Raw genomic sequence first — 20,386 nt, 5'->3', positions numbered from 1 at the left:
TTCATCTACAGGCATTCATGAAGTTATAGCAATTAAGCACATAACCTCATGGCAAGCATGCTAAACATGGCAACACTTACACATATGCAAGGATGCTAAAGCATAAACACTCAAAGTGTACTCAGAGCCAAAAAAGAAGCTAGTTAGTAATCAATGCATGATCCTAGCTATGTAAAGATGCCTAATACAACACATGCAAAAATGCAACTAAAATAGGCTCGGCTATATAGAATGGCATGCAACACTCGATAACATGCTTTGAAACACGTATTCAAGTAAGTATTGAAATACAATGTAGTTTGAATAATGCGCCGAGCTTGGTGCGTGCAATGCGAATGAATGATGCACGCATGCAAAGCATAAGTATGCTAATTGAAACATGCCCTAAAACTAACCATCAAAAGTTGGTAAATAAAAGGGAGAAAGACGTCGGGTTGGAAAACATTCACACACACACGCACACTTATTACAACATTTGCCCTCTCGACGGAGGGTCCGAATGAATAATACAAGTTAGCTACGCTAAGCTAAACAAACTAATCTAATAATCTAATTAGACTAATTATTACACAACCAAATCGAATAACTAACAAACCAATCACTAATTATTACAATACTTTAATTAATTAACAAATTAACTAATCATGGCAACTAACTAAGCATGTAAGGTATGTAAACTAGGCTGCCACTGCTCTGCCTTGAACAATGAAGGATGCATGCTCTCGATTGTCGCCTCAAAAATCCATTACTATGCCCGGAATTGCCTCTGTTTGCATTTGATTTGACCTTTGAAAATTGCACAATCTCCAGAATGCTTCTGCTCCAACATGGGGACCTCTTAGTGGGCTACCGACCAGAAAAAGGGGCTGTAGACCAGTTGTAGGCCAGAAAAACTGTTTGTAGACCAGAAAATTGGTCGGTCGACCACCCTTACTGGTCGGCCGACCAGAAATTTTGCCAAACTCCAGTTTTGCTGCAACAGAGAACAAGAAGGGGCACAACAGTGTATTTGCAAGATATGTGTGCACAACCACCCTCCCTATCATTTCTCAAGCTCAAGGGAATGCGGTACTCGACTCTCGGGCGACCAACCGAGCATCGCAATGCACAATGGTTGAGAAGCTAAGTTTGCACAAATCAATGTCAATGAATGCACAAATAACACAGAAGGGCCTCAACCTCTATCATGCTTGATCAAGAGGGTTGGCGACCGAGAAATGAGCTGCGTTTCATTAGTTCAAGTATGAAACGCCCCTCGTTTCTCGTGTTTGGATTAACGTCTGATTACAAACACATGCAATGCATCACACATGCAAATAAAATGCTATCTATCAATGCTAGAGTGACACTCATGGGGTTCCATCATATAAGCAATGCATGCATGGCATGTTTGGAGGCTAAAGCATCAAAGCAAGTAAAGAGCATCACACAAGAGGCATGCAATACAATGCTCAATAGACTTAAACCAACCCAAGCCAACCTCATGCATGCCCAAACAACGGCCAAAATGTGCTGAAACTTAAACATAAGAAGCAAAAAAAGCATGCTCAACTCATGGTTCGCAAGCAAGGCACAAAGCTCAACCCTCAAACGCATTGAAAGAGTGATAAACATGAGAGTATAACAAGGCTATATGCTCTGAAATTATGTGTTAAATGATGCCATATCACTCAAACAACACAAGTATAGCATGCAAGAGGCCCTAAAGCACAAGGCTAGTAAAGAGCAATACACAAGGAGCATGCAATACTAAGCTTAAACAACTAAACCAGCTTAGGACAGAGCTCAACCATGCCAAAACAAAGGCCAAAACATGCTGAAAAGGGAGCCCAAAAGCTTATACAAGCATGCATACGCATTGGCTCACAAACAAGGCATGAAAACCCAACTCTCAAACACATTGGAGGAGTGGAAAATGTGAGAGCGTGGCAATGAAATATGCTCTGAAATCATGTGAGAAATGAGGCTAAAGCATGCAAATACCTCAAGCCAAGCATGCAAGATACCTCAAAACTCAAAATTAGTCAAGGCTATTGCACTACAAGCATGCACAACAAGCATCATACGACCAAGAAGGCTCAAAACAGAGCTAAAGCATGCCAAAATATGAATAAAAGCATGCTGGAGTATAGCCAAAATGAGCTAGAATAATAGGCTAAAGAGACAAGCATGCAAGGCTAGCTAGCAAGGATTACACTACAAGTGTATAAAGCATGCAAGAGGTTAGTCCACCAATCAAAATTAGAGTTATAACATGCCAAAATAACATCAATAACATACTTGAACTAAGCTAATTCAAACTACAAGAGCATGCTACTTTGTAAGGCTAACAAGGAGGATTACACTACAAGTGCAATAAGCATGAAAGAGGTGACTAAGAAAGCCAAAAACAGAGTTATGGAAGGTTTGAAAAGTCACAAAAATGAGCCTAAACAAAGCCACAAAGAAGTAAAAACACATGCTCATTTGGTTGGCCATTAACACATGCAAACAAGAGAAGAGGAGAGGGGACCACCCCCACCTATTTGGACCTCAAAACATGGTTTTGTGACTGAAAAACCTCTGAGTTTTAGTGGTAAAAAGGCCCAAAATTTTGGATTTGAAGGTGGTGAGAAGTTGCCCAAAAGGCCTCATAAGCCAAGGAACAAAAAGGGAGAACAACCCCCTAGCCAAACAAGGCACAAACCAACACTTTTAGGACTAAAAAATAGAGGAAAAAGAGAGGTTTTTCTAGTTCAACACCACCCCAAAAACAGCCCCAAAGTAGTTGAAAACTATGGCAAAACAATAGTGCTCAAAGAGCTTAAAAGGTTAAACTTTTACCTCTTGAAGCATAGCAGCAAGAATAGCCCCAATTATGAGCTAAAATCACCTTTTGGAGCTTAAACAAAGTCCCAAAGAATCTCAGCCCAATGGTGGTCAAGTTTGGTTAAGGAAGTGTAGGCAAAGGAGAGGTATATCTCCAAGTATATCTCTTGCATGCACACAAGGGCAAGAGGGAGAGCAAACTAGAGAGAAAAGATGAAATTTAGCTCTGAAATTTGTAGAGAGAGAGAGAGAGAGATTTTAGTGTGAGAAGCTCCCACAATTGCTCAAAATGTTCTTCTCTTGCAAAATGGGAGAAATGCCTCATATATAGCCAAAAAGTAAGAGCTTGGTTGAAATATTTGATTATAGGACAGCTGGAGGTTATGGAAGATAGTTGGAGGGAAAATATATTCAAAATTTGGGCTTTCTGGGCATAAGTGGTCGACCGACCACCTCAACTGGTCGGTCAGCTACTTTTTCTGGTCAACAAGGATCATTTCTAGTCGACAGCCCATTTTCTGGTCGATAGGCAAAATTCTACTTTCCATATCCAAATTCAAATGGGCATAACTCCTTCGTATGGACTCATTTTCAGTTCATTCTTATGTCCAAATTGAAGCCCTGGAAGTAAGATTTCCAATGGTATTAGCCTTGCATCAAAATTCAAACTGTGCAAAAAGTTATGCCTATTTTGGTGAGGCCGCTTAGTTTTGATCTTACCCGGATTCATGCTGAACTTCTCCCAAACTAGTTTTCTTCTCTCCTTTCCTCTTTTCTTCAAATACAAACCCCTAAAAAAGGTGTTTTGAAAGATTTTTCAAAGATTTCATCTCTCTTTCATTCATTTCCACTTTGCCCTTGCTCGGTTTACTGAAAAGCGCAACATTTAACGAAATGCGAGCCTCGGAACATCATACGAACTTTATTTCAAAAATATTTTGAAAGAGAGGGTTTTAAGCTCTAAAAACCATTCAAAATAGCTTTGGTCCAAAATGAGGTGTAAGGTTGGGATTTGACTCTCCTCTTGCCGAAGGAATCGAACCTTTGCACTGCACAACTTTCACCACCATGTAAGCAATTAGTGACGCCCAAGTTTTGAGGGCGGTTAAAAATGGGGTGTCTACAAGAGGCATGTAAGTCCAACTTTCAATTTCATTTTGAGCGTATCATTTGGATTTTTTCCCTGAACTATGCTAGTTTGATTTCTTGAAAAAGGATATGTAGGCAACCTTCGGGTTCAACCAATTGCATTTGCATTTTGTTTGTTTTCCCAAGTCTTACGGCTTCGTCAAAAAGGACATATTCAGGCTTTGACATGAACTCACGTCATGAAATGACGCATCGAGATCTGTCAAAGAGGAGACAACTATATACATCCCATTTTGACCGGTCTTAAGACTTGGTCGCTTTTTTCCAAACACTCAATAATGAAAGATGGAATGTGCTATCTTATGAATTCCTTAGCAGGAGAGTCGGGTTCAAGCTTTAATCCCAATTTCACACTTGTTTTGGGCAAACTACTTTAGACCTATTCAAAACCCTTTTCTAAAATGTTTTGGTCGTGTGGTTCCAAACATCTCTACACAATTCTGAAGCTCACACTTCAAAACTTCTAGTGGTATACCTTTTTCAATAAATTAAACAAAGGACAAAGTGGAGATGAGTGGAAATAAGGGTAATTTTTTGGGAAAACCATGTTTTTCCTTCAAAACAATAGGGTCGTACAAAGTTTGGTTTGGTCATACACTTTCTCATTTGGCCACATAAAACCTGTGGTTGGATGAAATATGTGCCGGCTGACTATTTTGTCCTACAAATAGAGTACTTTTGGGAAAGTCAGCTCCATGCACATGAAAGAAGCCACTTGTCCACTTTTTCAAATATTTTCCTTCAAAACATTTTAAATACTACCTTTTGGCTTTGTTTCGAAGGGAGTAGATTTGTTTTGAAAAAGCTAGAGCTCAATTACACTTGTCTTGGACAGCACACCACCTCAATTCAAAGCCTTCCAGCTCTTCCATCTCTCTTTTGATTCATACATAGCCTAAAAAGCATTAAAGCTTGATCTTGGAGCTTGTTGTTAAGTGTTCAAGCCATCTCTATGGGCCTTGAGGGTGTTAGGATGAGAGTTTGATAATCAAAAGTTGTTCCTTCTTTTTAGGAGGGTGTTGGGAGAGGAGTCCATATGTGGAAGTCATAAACAAGCTAAGAATGCCCATGCAAGGGGCATCATGTCCACGATCATTGCAAAGTGTATGTGAGAAGTCCATTTTTATTTTGGGGATTAGAATAAGTTCTCAACCCTCTGGGGCATGGGAGAAACATGAGTTTGATTGGTTGGCTATTGTTCTATGGTTTGATGATCCCCATTGTATGCACCTGCATAATGTAGAAAAATACGAACAGTGATTGGACACTAGAGGCAAGAGTACATCTGACCGGGCTATCAACTAAACAAGGGGCATGAACTCTACTTTTCCCCCAATCTACTCAAGATATCTGTTAGGCACTTTTCCCTGGGTTAGGTGAGCTCACCCCCATGATGACTATGATATGATTCAGCCTTTGAAATTTGTCTTTGACCAATTTCAGGACATTCTTTGGTTTCCCTCTTCCCTCTGATTGATATATGTACTTTGGCTTATGCATGCAAGCTCGCACACTCTAGTTGATTTGAACTACATGATTGGTTGCTCTAGCTCTTGACTTTGTTCTGTACTTATAAATATCATTAACTAAGTTTCTTTGAGTTACCTCGAGTTGTGTTTAGGTTTAACCCATGTAGTTGGTTTTACTTCAATAAGTTACACAAGTTGTCATGCTTCGTTGCATAATGTGGGCTGACCTGTACACTACCTTGCATTCATTTCATGAGATATGTGATATACCACTCTCCGTACTACTTATCTCATAAGTTGCATAACGTGTCACTACATACACTATGCAAATATCACATCATCGATTACGAACTATTTTCCGTGTTGTCTATGTCTTGAGAATTGCATCATGCACCCTTTCTACTTACAATGTTTTTCAAATAAGGTGCGCCCGCTCGCACCATTCGTTTTGCATTCAAATGACGTACATCCCCTCATACCACCTATGTTTCTCCCCATGAGGTACTTCCAACAAGTACCCTTTCCCAAGATATTTTCATAAAACATTTCTTCCAGGAACAAGATAGACCTACACATTGAGTTCCAAAACCTTTTTCAAAATTTGATGTTCGAAGGAAAATCACCCTTTTCATGAAATAAGGCCGCCCAGGCGCTATTTCAAGCCTGTGAGATGCTTTCCAGGGTATCGCTCCTTGAGATGTTCGACGAACAGCATTTCCAAACTTGTGAGGTGTATCTATCACACCGCTTTGGTGCATCCATCCCACTGCATGATGTATCTATCACATCGCATAGTTTATCTTGCTGCATTCGCCCTTTTCGTATGAAACACATTTAGGTTGGTTATCCCTTGGCTATAATTTCACCCATTTCACATGAAATATGTTTCGACTTGCGTTCACCCTTTTCTCGTGAAACACATTTTGATTTTTTTTCACTTGGTTATACCTTCCCCTTTCTTGTATGAAATACGATTAAGCCTACTTGTTGGTTACAACCTTCTCTCCACTTGCATGAAGCGTGTTTATATTACACCGCTATTATACTTTCTCCCTTCCCGTAAGAAATACGGTTAGACATGTTGTTGGTTATAGGCTTTCCTCATCTCGTGCAAAGCGTGTTTGGATTGCACCTCGGTTATACCTTCCCTTTTTCGTATGAAATACAATTAGGCATGTTTGTTGGTTACACGCCTTTTCTCCTCTAGCGCGAAGCATGTTTAGATTGCACCTCGATTATACCTTCTTCCTTTCCGTATGAAATACGGTTAGGCTTGCTTGTTGGTCATAACCTTTCCTCATCTTGTACGAGGCGTGTTCGGATTGCACCCTGGTTACACCTTCCCCGTTTCCGTATGAAATATGGTTAGGCGTACTTGTGGTTTACAACCATTCCTTCTCTCACGTGAAGCGTGTTTGGATTGTAGCTCAGTTATACCTTCCCCTCTTTTCGTATGAAATACGACTAGGCCTGCTTGTTGGCTACAACCTTTCCTCCTCCCATGCGAATTGTGTTTAGATTGCACCCTAGTTATGTCTTCTTCCTTGTCATAAGAAATATAGTTAGGTATGCTTGTTGGTTACACACCTTTCATTCTCTTGTGCGAAGTGTGTTTGGATTGCACCTCAGTTATACCTTCTCCCTTTTTGTATGAAATATGGTTAGGCTTGCTTGTTGGTTACAACCTTTCTTTATCTTACGCGAAACATGTTTGGATTGCACCTTGGCTATACTTTCTCCCTTTTTGTATGAAATATGGTTAGGAATGCTTGTTGGTTACAACCTTTCCTCCTCTCGCATGAAGCGTGTTTGGATTGCACCCTAGTTATACTTTCTCCATTTCGTATGAAATACGTTTAGGCATGCTTGTTGGTTACAACCTTTCCTCCTCTCGTGCGGAGCGTGTTTGGATTGCACCCTTTATTCTTCATTCGTGTGAAACATGTTTGTATGCGATGCACTTTTTCGATCATTTTGTTATCTTTGTTCACCCCCTTGATGTGCGGAAAATACAAAAAGGCTACATTCTTCATATACTCACTCTGTACACACCCCATTTTTGACGGCCCTTCAAGACTGTGATATTCTTGCAGGTACATCCGATGATGAGTCTGTTTGCTCACCAAGCGCTCAAGGTCCTCAGTGGAATGCCACAACTTTGAGCCTTTCAGACCCTGCATCCTTTTTGCCTCATTTTTGGACCATGCCTTGGTCTTTCCAGCCTGCAATCTCTGGTGGCCTACTAGCCATCCTTGGAGGCTACCGGCCAGTACTTCTTGTCTGGCGACCATTGATGTGCCTTGCCGGCCATCAATGATGCCTTGCTAGCCACCACTAGTGGCCGGCCGACCACTAGTGTTTTCTGTAGATATTTTATGCCAACTGTGCAAGCTATTTGGACAGATACTTGCATCTGTCCACACGTGGAGGGCTGGATCTCCTTGTATAGGTTTCATGTTTTCAATATATGGGGATCCCCTCTCTCATGTTTAGAGGTTAGAAAATTTTAAACTCAAAATTTTCCTCTCTCTACAAATTTCCTACACTTTAGCGTACAATTCCTACACTCTTTCCTATACACCCTTAACCAAATCCCCTAATCTCTGAGCTGAGGTGCTTTTGGGTTTGGTTTGAGCTCTAGAAGGTGGTATTTGTTTGGTTTGTTGCCTAGATTTACTCTTCCCTTCAAGAGGTATAGCACTTGTCTTGTACACTTTGTTTTGCATACTCATTTTGCTATCTTTTCACATTGTTTTTTGGGCTGCTTTTGAACTGTAAAAAAACCTGTTTTGGTGGGCTAAAATTTGTGGTTTCAAGCCATTTTAAGTTAGAGGGTGCTTCACCCTTCTTTTTTTCTTATTTGAAAGGCTTTTGCACCTTTGTTTTCCACTTTCAAATCAACCTTTATTGGGCTTTTAACCATTGAATTTTGGAGTATTTTCAGTTGCAACAAACATGTTTTGAAGTCCAAAATTGGAGGGGTTAGCCTCCCCTCCTTGTGTCTTGTTTGCTAGCCTAGTTAATTCTATATGTTAGCATGATTTTCTAGCTTTTTGTAGCTATATTCCAGCATGTTTTTGCCTTTGTTTTAGACTGTTTTAGCTCTATTTTGGGCTGTTTGGATAAGTTAAGTCTTGTTTTGCATGGTTGTAGTGTACAGGTCCTCATAATCTCGGTGTCTTAGGCCATTAGACACCCCTTGTTTGAGTTGATTGAATGTTTTGGTATTGTTTTGCACTTTATTTCAGCACCTAAAGCTCTACAACCTTCCTCATTTCTTGACTTTTTAAATTTTCTTTGAGGGTTGTGTGGACTCGCCTTTTTCAAGCCCCCTTTCGGAAGGTTTGGAAAGAAGGCCTCACAGTTCAGACTCTCGCGGTTTTGAATCTAATCTCACAAGTGCAATGTGAAATTGATAAATACCAAAGAGTCCAAATCCGGGAAATCGTTTTGGAAAATCAATTTTGAATAAAAAAATGCAAAAATTGGACTGCTTTGCTAGATACAGAGTCGCCACCTAAATATTTTTTGTTTTAGGAAAATTAAGGAAACCCTAACTCGTGTCGAAGGCCACGTGTCCGTTATCACCAAAGTTGCCTCGGCTCAAGAACTTAGGTACGATGGGAGATGGTCATGAATTGAGCACTCTCGCTCGTCCAATCACAGATCGGCCTCTACTAATCACGATATGATCTTTTATATACATTATGCATTCTTATTCTGGTTATTAGGCTAGCTTTACTATGTGATGCACACAAGCAAGTATAGACTAAAATTGCAAGAATTGGAACAACTCAATTTCATGTTTGTTTGCAAAAAGGGTTTGAATTTGCCACCTCAAGTGAGCTTAAAGTTTGCGGATTTGCCACCAAACATAGTGGGCTTAAAACATGATTTGCCACTCAACAAAGTGGGCTTAAAACGCACATTCGTTGAATCATTCCAATTCAAACAACAAGCCTTCATCCACAGGCATTCAAGCAGTTTAGCATTTAAGCACATAGCCTCATGGTGATCATGCTAATCATCGCATCATGGCAATCACACTCACGCAAGTATGCTAAACCATAAAAACTCACTTAGTACTCCAAGCTAAGAAAACATGAGTTAGTAAAATATGCATGATTCCTAACTATATAAAATGTCTAATGCAACACATGCAAAGAATGTAATTAATAGGCTTGGCTACTAATATGGCATATGAAGCAATTTAAACAACATGCGGTTAAACACGTATTCAAAGAATTATTTGAAATTGCAATGCAGTTTGAATGATGCGCCGAGCCTCGGTGCATGCAATACGAATGAATGGATGCAAGAATAAGGTATGCTAATTAAAACATGACCCTAATCTAACCATCGAAAGCGATTAAATATAAAGGAGAAAGACGTGGGGTAGAAAGACGTGCACACACGCACGCACGCACACTTATTACAACATTACGCCCTCACTAAGAAGGGTCTGAATAAATAAGCTAACTAGCTACACTAATTAAGCTAACTAATTATTACAAGGCTCGAATTAATTAACTATTCTAGTTAACTAATTATTACAAATTAAAATCAAACAACTAGTTAAGCTAACTAATTATTGAAAACACTTAATTAGCTACAACTAATTAATTACAACACATGCTTGATCTAATGCTAATTAAACTAACTAGCAAATCCCGAGAAGTAAGGAATGCATGTATGTTTGACCCTTTACCCAAAAATGCCACTGCCATGCTGCTGCAAGCCTCTGTTTGCACATTTGAACACTAAAAATTCTACCAACTTCCAGAACACTTCTGCTCCACTTCAAGAATACATTGTGCAAAAATAACTGATGGCCAACAAGAGGGACAAAGGGCCGGTCAGTTACCATTGGTGGCCAGTCGGTTACCATTGGTGGCCGGTCGGCCACTGTTGGTTCACACTTTCATGCTGCAACAGAGAGCAAAACAGAGCAAAATAGTGTATTCTCACAGGTTGTCTATATTGTTTACCCTCCTTATCATCATGCAAGCTCAAAGTGGAGAAACTCTTGGCCCTTAAACCATTAATTGAGCAATTTCCATGCATGTTGGCTAAGGGACCAAGTTTGTACAAGTTCAATAAATGCACAAACAAGACCGAAATGACCACCACCCTATAATGCATGATCAAGGGCAATGGTGACCAAGGAAAATGACACATTTCATCACTTTGAGTATGAAATGTCCTATTTGCCTTGTGTTCAAATTAACGTCTGATTTGAACACATACAATGCAACACAAAGAAAGCTTATCTTGCATACTTTTACTTGCCAATTTTGTTTACTCATTTTAATTACCAAACCATTCATTAATCAATTAAGTCCATTGGTGAGCGTCCTCTAAAGTGAAAGAAGTGTCAACCAAGGGGTAGTTTAAGGCATGAAAGAAGCTTTGGCAATGAACCCTTAAAGGAGGATTAAACCATTAAGCATGAGCCTTAACCTGAAGCTTAAACAACCCTCAAACCAAATGAAAAAGTGAAGAAATGAGGGAGGTTACAAAGATTGTTTGTGCTGAAATTGAGTGATAAACGCACTAAAAACATGCAACCAACTCACACCAATGATGGTTAAAGCCTTAAAACACCAAACTAGTAAATGAAATAACACTACAACTATGCAAAACGAGACTCAAACAAACTAACTAGTCCAAAACAGAGCTAAAATAGGTTATTTCAGAGACTAAAACATGCTGGACTTGAGCTAAGTTAAGCTAGAAAAACATGCTAACATGTGAAGCTAACTGGGCATGCAAACAAGACATGAGGAGGGAAGGCTAACCCCTTCAATTTTGAACTTCAAAACAAGTTTTTGGCCATCGAAAATACACTAAAATTCAATGGTTAAAAGGCCCAAAAATTTTGGTTTGAAAGTGATGAATGAAGAGCACAAAAGCTATACAAGCAAAGAAGCACCCCTAACTAAAAAAAGGCTCAAACCACCACTTTTAAGTCACAAAATAGAGGTTTTTATGGTTAAAAAACAGCCTCAAATCAGTTTAAAAAGATGAGAAAACAAGTATACTAAACAAGTGAACAAAGCAAGTGTTATACCTTTGAAGCAAAGAGCAACTCTAGGCACAAATCCAAGCTAAAACCCCCTTTCAAAGCTCAAAGAAGGTCTCAAAGACCCTTATCTCAAAGAGAAGTAACTTTGATCAAGGTAGTGTATGCAAAAGTGTAGAGAAAACTAACTACAAAGCACAAAATTGTAAGAGAGAGAGAGAGAGAGAAATCTAGAGAGAGAGGGAGAATTTTGCTCCAAAATTGATAACCTCTCAAAATGGGGGAGGAATCCCCCTATTTATAGAAAAAAACACTCTTTGAGCTTAGAAACATCTCACCATACACGTGTAGGGAGCTGCAGCTCAGTGTGCAACAGCCAGCACAACTGTCAATAAATATCTGAAAAAAGGCATTGGTGGCCATTGGCCACCACTGGTGGCCGACCGGCCACACCCCTGGCCGACTACCATTATCCATGGCCGACAGCCTATGGTGGTGGCCGACAGGTCACCAAAAGTTCCAGGCAAGCAAAAACAAGGGCTTAGTCCAAAACAAGGCACAAAACAGATAAGGTTTCAAGGCTCAAAGGCCCGCCGAGGGCTTCGAGCACTCAAAATGAACACATGCAATCATAATCATTGAGTGCACAAGCGATGACATCTGAATCTTGAGGACGATCAAAAATGGGGTGACTACAGGTTGTTTCAAACTTGGGATTCTTTAAGCTTGAGATTGAGGTCCATGCTTAATGGTTTAATCCTCTTTTGAGGATTCATTACCAATGACATGAAACTTCTCTCATGCCTTAAACTACCCCTTGTTTGACGCTTCCTTCCCTTTCGAGGACTTTAACTCACCTTTTGGACTTAATTGGATTAAGGAATGGTTGGTAAAGTAAAATGAGTAATTAAAACTTGGAACTAAAAGTGAGCCAAGATAAGAATTTGGTTGTGTTTTTGATGTGTTCAATTAGACGTTAATTGAACACATGAAACTTGGACCATTTCATACTTGCTAGTGATGAAATAATCCAAGTCTCCAAGGTCAACTTCTTCCTTTGATCTTTCATGAAAGGGAGAAGGTTTGTGTTTCACTTTGCATTCATTAAAGTTGCACTTCTTGAATCACAAGCCATCATGCAATGAAATTGCTTGAGTTGGTGGTTTGTTGCTTAAGTTCATAACTCCTTGGATTTGTTCATGAAAAGGACGGGTGAGTTGTGCAAATAATCTGTGGGAACACCCTCTTTTTGCTGTGTTTGTTCACTGTTGCAGCAAGTTGAACCAGTGCATTAGTGGTCGGTAGGCCACCATCCATGGCCAATAGGTGGGCCGGCAGAGCCTCATAGATGGCCGACAGGCCACTTCCACGGCTGGCAAATGGCCGACAGTCTTTACCAGTGGCCGACTGGCCACTGATGCAAACCTCAGCAGAATGTTGGTAAGGTGGAGCAAAAATGGTTCTGGAAGTGTTCAACTCTGCAAACAGAGGCTTTCGTGAGCAAAACAGAGGTCTTTTGGGGTGGTATCCAAGCATGTGCATCTTCCATTTCCCGAGGCGAAGTAGTGCCAGTGTAGTTAGAGACTTTAATTACTTAGTTTGCTTGCATTTGTGTTGTAATTTAATTAGTTAGCTTACTAGTTAATTTAATTCAAGTGATTTAATAATTAGTTAATTAGTTTGGCTATTTATTTCATTTGGTTTGTAATAATTAGCTTAATGAGCTTAGCCCTAATTAGTTGCTAGTTAGCTTTGCTTTATTCATTCGGACTCTCTTTCATGAGAGCAAAATGTAATAATGTGTATGTCTTCCAACCCCATGTCTTTCTCCTTTTTACTTAACCACTTTCGATGGTTAGTTAAGGAGCATCACGTTTCAATTAGCATACCTTATGCTTCCACCCATTCATCTTGTACTGCATGCACCGAGGCTCGGCGCATAATTCAAACTGCATTGTCGTTTCCCTACTTCTTTAAATATGTGTTTAACTGCATGTGATTGAATCAAATGTCATATTAGTAGCCAAGCCTATTAATTGCATTCTTCGCATGTGTTGCATTAGGAATCGTGCATATTTTTTCTAACTCTTTTGTTTATCTTAGCTTGGAGTACTAGGTAAGTTTTTAGTGCTTTAGCATACTTGCATGAGCGTAAGTGATTGCCATGTCTAGCATGCTTGCCATGAGGCTAAATGCTTACTTGATAAACGGTTTAAATGCCTATGGATGAAGGCTTGTTGCTTGAATTGGAACGGTTCAACGAATGTACGTTTTAAGCCCATTATGTCTAGTGGAAAATTCACAGTTTTAAGCCCACTATGTTTGGTGGCAAATTCGCAAACTTTAAGCCCACCTGAGGTGGAAAAATCAAACCCTTTTCACAAACAAGCATGAAATTGAAATGTTTCAATTCTTGCAATTTTAGTCTATACTTGCTTGTGCGCATCACATAGTAAAGCCAGCCTAATAATCCAAACTAGAGCATATGATGTACATAAAAATCATATCATGATTAGTAGAGGTCGATCTTTGATCGAGTGAGCGAGGGTGCTCAATTCGTGACCTTTCCCTCTCGTACCTAAGTTCCTGAGCCGAGGAAACTTTGGTGATGATGGACACGTGGCCTTTGGCATGAGTCATGGGTTTCCAAAATTTCTCCAAAATAAAACATTTAGGTGGCGGCGACTCTATATCTGGAAAAGTAGTCCATTTTTGGCAATTTGATTCAAAATCGATTTTCCAAAAGATTTGTCGAATTTGGACTCTTTGGTGTTTATCAATTTCACATTGCACTTGTGAGATTAGATTTAGAACTGCGGGAGTCTGAACTGTAGGACTTCTTTTAAGTTTCCAAAAGGGGGCGCGAAAAAGACGAGCTATAATTTCTGGTGACTCTATTGGGGATTTAGAGAACTTGACTCGAACTAATGATGTAATGACCCCAAAAGTCATCCTTATTTAATTAGGTGCTAATGTGTTTTAATTCAACTATATCTATTGGAATTGAGAATGTTTTTATCTATTTGGGGGTATTGATTGAGGTGGTGGTATGATGGTAAAGTTAGATTGGACCAAAGAATTTAATTCGAATAGGTATTCTACGATCAGCCATCACTCATTTGCCCTTTTATTTTTCTACACTTTGAATTTGAATGTGAAGTTAGAACCATTGGAAAGCTTATTTCCGGGGCTTCAATTTGGATACAAGAACGACCTAGAACGGAGTCCCGATGAGAGAGTTATACCCGTTTGAAGTTTTCACATCTGTGTTGGAAGCAGAGCCGCACGTGCGGGCTGTGCGGGACAGTAGCTCAAAAACGAGATTTTTGGCCCATTTCTTACATTTTCTTTTCCTCTCTTCTTCTCCCCTCTTCCATGTCCGAAACCCTAGCTCCCAAAACCTTGATTTCCTCCACTTTTCTCAACAAATCCACCATGGATCTTGCATCAAGGATGGAGAACAAGAAAGGGTCAACATTTTCAACCGATTGAAATTCGAATTTGTGGAGGATTCTTCTCAAAGCTTGCTTTTCTTGCTTGAATCTTGAGGAAGGAGTCCTTATTCCCTTTCAATATTTGCATTCATGGAAGGATTTGTGGTATTTTGAGTATATAAATACAAAATCTATAGTTTTGAACATATTATGTCCAACTTGGGATTAGGGGATTTCGGGTTTATAATGTTGGGGATGTAGTTGTTGGGTTAAGGTGATGGATTATGAACTTTAGACTTGTAATCAATGAGGAAATTGGAACGAAAAAATAATGGGTTAAGAAATTTGGATTTTTCTTGAAATTTCAAGGTTTTTCTTGAAACCCTAGGTTGGTTAATGATGATAACTAATGAATTGGCCCAAATTGAAAGTAGAGTAATGAAATTGAGGTATTGAATTATATGTGTTCAAGTTTAATTGGAATTTGGAAAAGTTTGAAAATTATGTTTGAAATTTGCGAATGAACTATGTTATGAACATTGTGATTCATGCTGTAATGTGAAGAGAAAATTGGGGAAATAATCTTATTAATGATATGGATGATATGAACTCGGTTTTGGAATGTTGAAATGGAATTCAAAGATTTATTTTGAATTATGTTAAATTACAAATGGTGTTGATGAACCAAGTGATATTGACTTTGTTGGATTATGTTGTGTTGACTCATAGTGAATTGAATGGTGTTGTACTATGATGAATTATGTTTGAATTACATGAATTGTGTAGGGTCAGCTACAGGGGCGGATCAAGCACCTGAACACTGTGAGTAGTAGTACAGAAATGTACATCTTATTATCGTTGATAATTATTGTCACTAACACTCTGTTCTTTGTAAGTGTTATCAACGTTTATGACAAGTGAAAATCAATATGAATTTCTATGAATATCGAAAGATTTGCGTACGTCGGTATGACTTTGGAACCCTTTTGTTCTGTCAATAACAAGTATTAACCCTCTGTTATTTATCAGCATGTTACGTTCTTCTTAAAGAATAAATGGAGCTTATGTTCATTCTTAAACAATGATATCTGTATGAGTCCAAGATTATCTTGTTGTGTTACGTATGGACCCGAGGTCGGTTAGAATCTATGACATGAAAACAAAAGTTTAATATCATTATGTAACCCACGTTAGAATGTAAACTGTTCTGTCTTTGCTAAGTGTATTACGATGACATGATATAACAAGAAATGTTCTATGTTCTGATATGTTACGCTTTGAATTAATGAACAGTTGTCCATAAATGTAAAGTATTCATGACATCTGTAGCACACGGCCCTTACCCGGGGGTAATAATACCGTGGTTCAAATAATTAAGTATGTTCAAGTTTAAATATGTTACAAGTTTAAGTATGTTCAAGTTTAAATATGTTATAAGTTTAAGTATGTTCAAGTTTAAATATGTTACAAGTTTAAGTATGTTCAAGTGTAAGTATGTTACAAGTTTAAAGTATGTTACAAGCTTAAGTATGTTACAAGGTTAAGTATGATACAAATTTACGTATGTTACCAGTTTATGTATGTACATGTTCAAGTATGCTACAAGTTCACAATGTTGGGGGATTCCTTTATGGAACGAACAAAAAAAAAAATACTTATTATTGATTTGCTAGCACTATTACAGTGCCAAGTATAAGCAAGTATGAATTCTGATTTCTATTTATGATTCAAGCATAATGCATATGTATGAATTTATTTCCGGGGTATGACATTACATGTATGGTTTGGTCTGTAAGACCTAATGATTATTGGTATGGAACAAAGTGCTACTTGGAACTAAGTGCTACATTGTGAGCCACCGCTAGAGTCCATGTGAGACACCTCTTGAGTCCATACATATGTGAAAGTTATGAGGCTGAAAGCCATTCTGTGAAAGTTATGAGGCTTATAGCCATCCGTATAAGTTGTTATGAAATGAAACAAAGTGCTACACGGAACTAAGTGCTACATTGTGAGTTACCTCTAGAGTCTGTGTGAGACACCTCTTGGGTTCATATATGCATGTCCAAGGGCTTCATGCCAATCTTTCAAGGGCTCAATGCCAAGATGTTTCAAGGGCTTTAATGCCAATATGTTTCAAGGGCTTTATGCCATTCTGATAAGGGCTTTATGCCATTCTAACAAGGGCTTCATGCCATGTATACAAGGGCTATATGCCATTATGTTTAAAAGCTTAATGTTAATGTGTTCAAGGGCTTAAAACCATTATGACTCATGATTGGGGCCTAAGGCCATTTAAAATGAAAACAGGAACAGATTAACTACATGATCTTCGCATTTATTTATGCATTGTTATGTATTATGTTTAAATTGTGCATTTATGTATCATACTATTCACTGAGCTTGGCTCACCCTATGTTATGCCTGTTTCTGTAGGTAACCAACCAAGTGGTCAGTCCTAAGCCATGACGCTTGTCCTCTTTGGTCAACCTTTCCATGTCCAAGCCTCAGAGAAGCTGCTCTTATTTTCATGAAGTTTTGACGAACTTTGGTTTTGCACTCTAGTGGTTGGCTTAAAGTTGACATGTGTGCAACACTTCGTTCTCTAATGTTTTTGATATATGCCCAATTACAGGGCTGGGCCTGTATATATGTATGTATATAACCGATGTTCAGGTGTATGTTTTAGATTTTATTTGTCTCTTAAAAGTTTATGATCCTGGCATGATAATAGTAGCTCAATGGAGTTTGTTTCTATTGTCAAATTTTGATATTTAATGCTTCCGTTCAGGCCCATATGATATGTATATAACAGGTTAAGTGTCCGTTACTGAAGTGGTCATGCCCAAACTTCGAGGGGCGAGTTTTGGGCATGACAAATGATATGATATTTTATCTACACTTATATGTTTCTTTGCATTTCCATTTGCATTGGTGCGCCTAAGTCACTGTGTTTGCCATTTTCTATTCTTGAACAGTTTGCCGAAGGCTTGCTTGGAAAAGCTTGCCAAAAAGTTGACCGGTTGCAAGCTCTGCCACGATAGGAACACAACCTTTGGATCTGGACTACCGCTGTACTGTTTGATCCTTCTTTTACTTCTCAGTGTTAGGCGTGAGAGGTATATTAGGTAGTCTTGTTAAGGTATCCTTTTTGACCAATCGACCTAGTTGCATATCAAAAGCCATAGATACTATTCCAAAATAGGACAGGTTGCTTACCCGAATTCAGGATTGTGTGAAACACTTTTTGTGAATAGGGAACCCTAGCTTCTGACGAAACTAGGACAGGGTAACCCTACCCCATCATAGGGGTGTTTTGGCTCTCACTTAACGGGTATGTGCTTTTAGAGTGAAACTCTATAGGAACATGTATATCAGCTGTAAGTTTGGGTATTAGATTTTGGGGTAGAAATCAGTATTGAGTGCGGTTCTACAGCTTTGATTACAACTGTGTGTTGTTCACATCTGAACTGAGGTGCTATGCGATTTCTAATGTTTGTTTTCGTTTTTTCTTTATTTCTTTTTGCAAGGTAGTTTATCACAATTGCTTCAGACAGTTCTGTTACCCCCAAGCACTCTGGACCCGTGTAAGGAGACTTTTCATATTCAGGGATCTTGTTAGGGGACAACCAGTGTTTGGTTCACTCTCACCGATTACCAGACGGAGGAGCGTTAGGCATAATTCACCAGTTTAGTAATCACTTGCATCTAGTCAGGATCAATCTTCTACATCCAGTACATCCAAGCTAGCTAGAGATTACTCGCTTGTTCAAATGACTCAGTACCCTGCATCCAGTGTAGAGAATTTGATCCGTTATCTCCAACAAACAGTAGAAACCATGCAGCAAGATACTGCCCGCCAAGCTGAAGTTACAGCCCACCAAGCGGAAGTGATAAATAGGCTGCAGCAACAGCAACCACAACTAGCAGTAGCTTCTGCATCCCATATACCTCCAGTGGGTATTTCAGCACCCGGAGTTACAATCAATGTCCAAGAGAATCTGGGCAACCCAGTAGGCCCCATTCCACTACAAGCCTTCAAGGCACCAGTGTACCAAATTGAGGCGCCATTTGAATTCTAGGTTGACCCCACTGCATTGAACGTCAACAAGCTAAAAAAGCTTTTCAAGCGGGCACAGGTATAGACACCCTATTTTTAACCGTCCTCAAGACTTAGACGTCTTCATTTGAACACCCGATGATTGTGCTTGCTCATGTTCGTTTTGAGTCCCTGAAGGTCTCGGCTGAGCGCCTTGCCTTGGAAACTCTAATCTTATCTGTTTTGTGCTTGGTTGTGGACCAAGAGCTTGTTGCTTCACTTCTGGAGGAGAAGGTGGCTTGTCAGCCATCTCCCTAGCCTGCTGGCCATGACTTGTGCCTGTCGGCCACCAGTGGTGGCCGGTCAACTATGTTTATGGCCAGTCGGCTACATTGATGGCCGGTAGGCCACTGATGATGGCTGACGGCCATTTTTCTCCTTTTTCAGATATTTATTTGCTAGCTGTGCCAGCCGTTGTTCACTGATGCTCATTTCCATACACGTGTATTGATGGATGAATACAAGCCTTTGGCTTGATTTTATATTTATAGGGAGGTCTCTCCCTTATTTTGGAGGGTTAGATAATTTTGAGCAAATTTCTTCCTCTCTCTCTAGAGTTCTCTCTCTCCCTCTCTCTCTCCTCTTGTTTTATGCTTGAAAGTTAGAATTCTCTACACATTTTCACACTAGCCCTTAACCAAATTGGACCACCTTGGAGCTGAGGCCTCTTGGAACCTATTTTGGGCTTTTGAAAGGCTGTTTGAGCCTAAGAGAGTGGTTGTTTTGTGCTGTGCTTCAAAGGTATAAGACTTACCTCATTTAAGCTCTTTGTACATACTTGTTTTTCCATCTCTTTATGCTGTTTCGGGCCTAGTTTTCAACTACAAAAAGTTCTGATTTTTGGGCGTTAACATGTTAGTTTGAAGTCATTTTGTGCTAAGGGGTTGTCTACTATTCTTGTTACCTGTTTGTGTGAACCTTTGCACCATCTTTTAGCATGTTAAAGTCAAACCTTTTGGGCCTTTAAACCACTTAAATTTAGAGTTATTTCAGTGGTACAAAGCATGTTTTGAAGTCCAAAAATGGAGAGGTTAGCCTCCCCTCCTTGTGTCTTGTTTCCATGCCTAGTTAGCATCACATGTTAGCTTGATTTTGTAGCTTATGTTAGTCTAGTTCAAGCATGTTTTAGGCTTTATTTTTGCATGTTTCAACTCTGTTTTGGGTTGGTTGGAGGATTTCTTGGTTGCTTTTTGTACTTGCAATGCAATTATGCTTACTAGTCTAGCATGCCTAATGATTTAGCCTATTATTCTAGCTTGTGTTAGCTTAACTTCAGCATATTTTTGCTATTATTTTGGCCTACTTTAACTCTGTTTTGGGCTGGTTAAGTCCTTCGGGGCTTGTATTGCATGGCTATAGTGTAATGGTCTTCACTAGCTCATTGTTTTGAGGCTTTAAGCATGAA

The sequence above is a fragment of the Camellia sinensis genome, chromosome 2 (genome assembly GCF_055761805.1).
Source record: "Camellia sinensis isolate YWXY chromosome 2, ASM5576180v1, whole genome shotgun sequence".
Classification (NCBI taxonomy): Eukaryota; Viridiplantae; Streptophyta; class Magnoliopsida; order Ericales; family Theaceae; genus Camellia; species Camellia sinensis.
The sequence above is the reverse complement of the archived record's forward strand: the minus strand, read 5'-3'. Positions refer to the sequence as shown.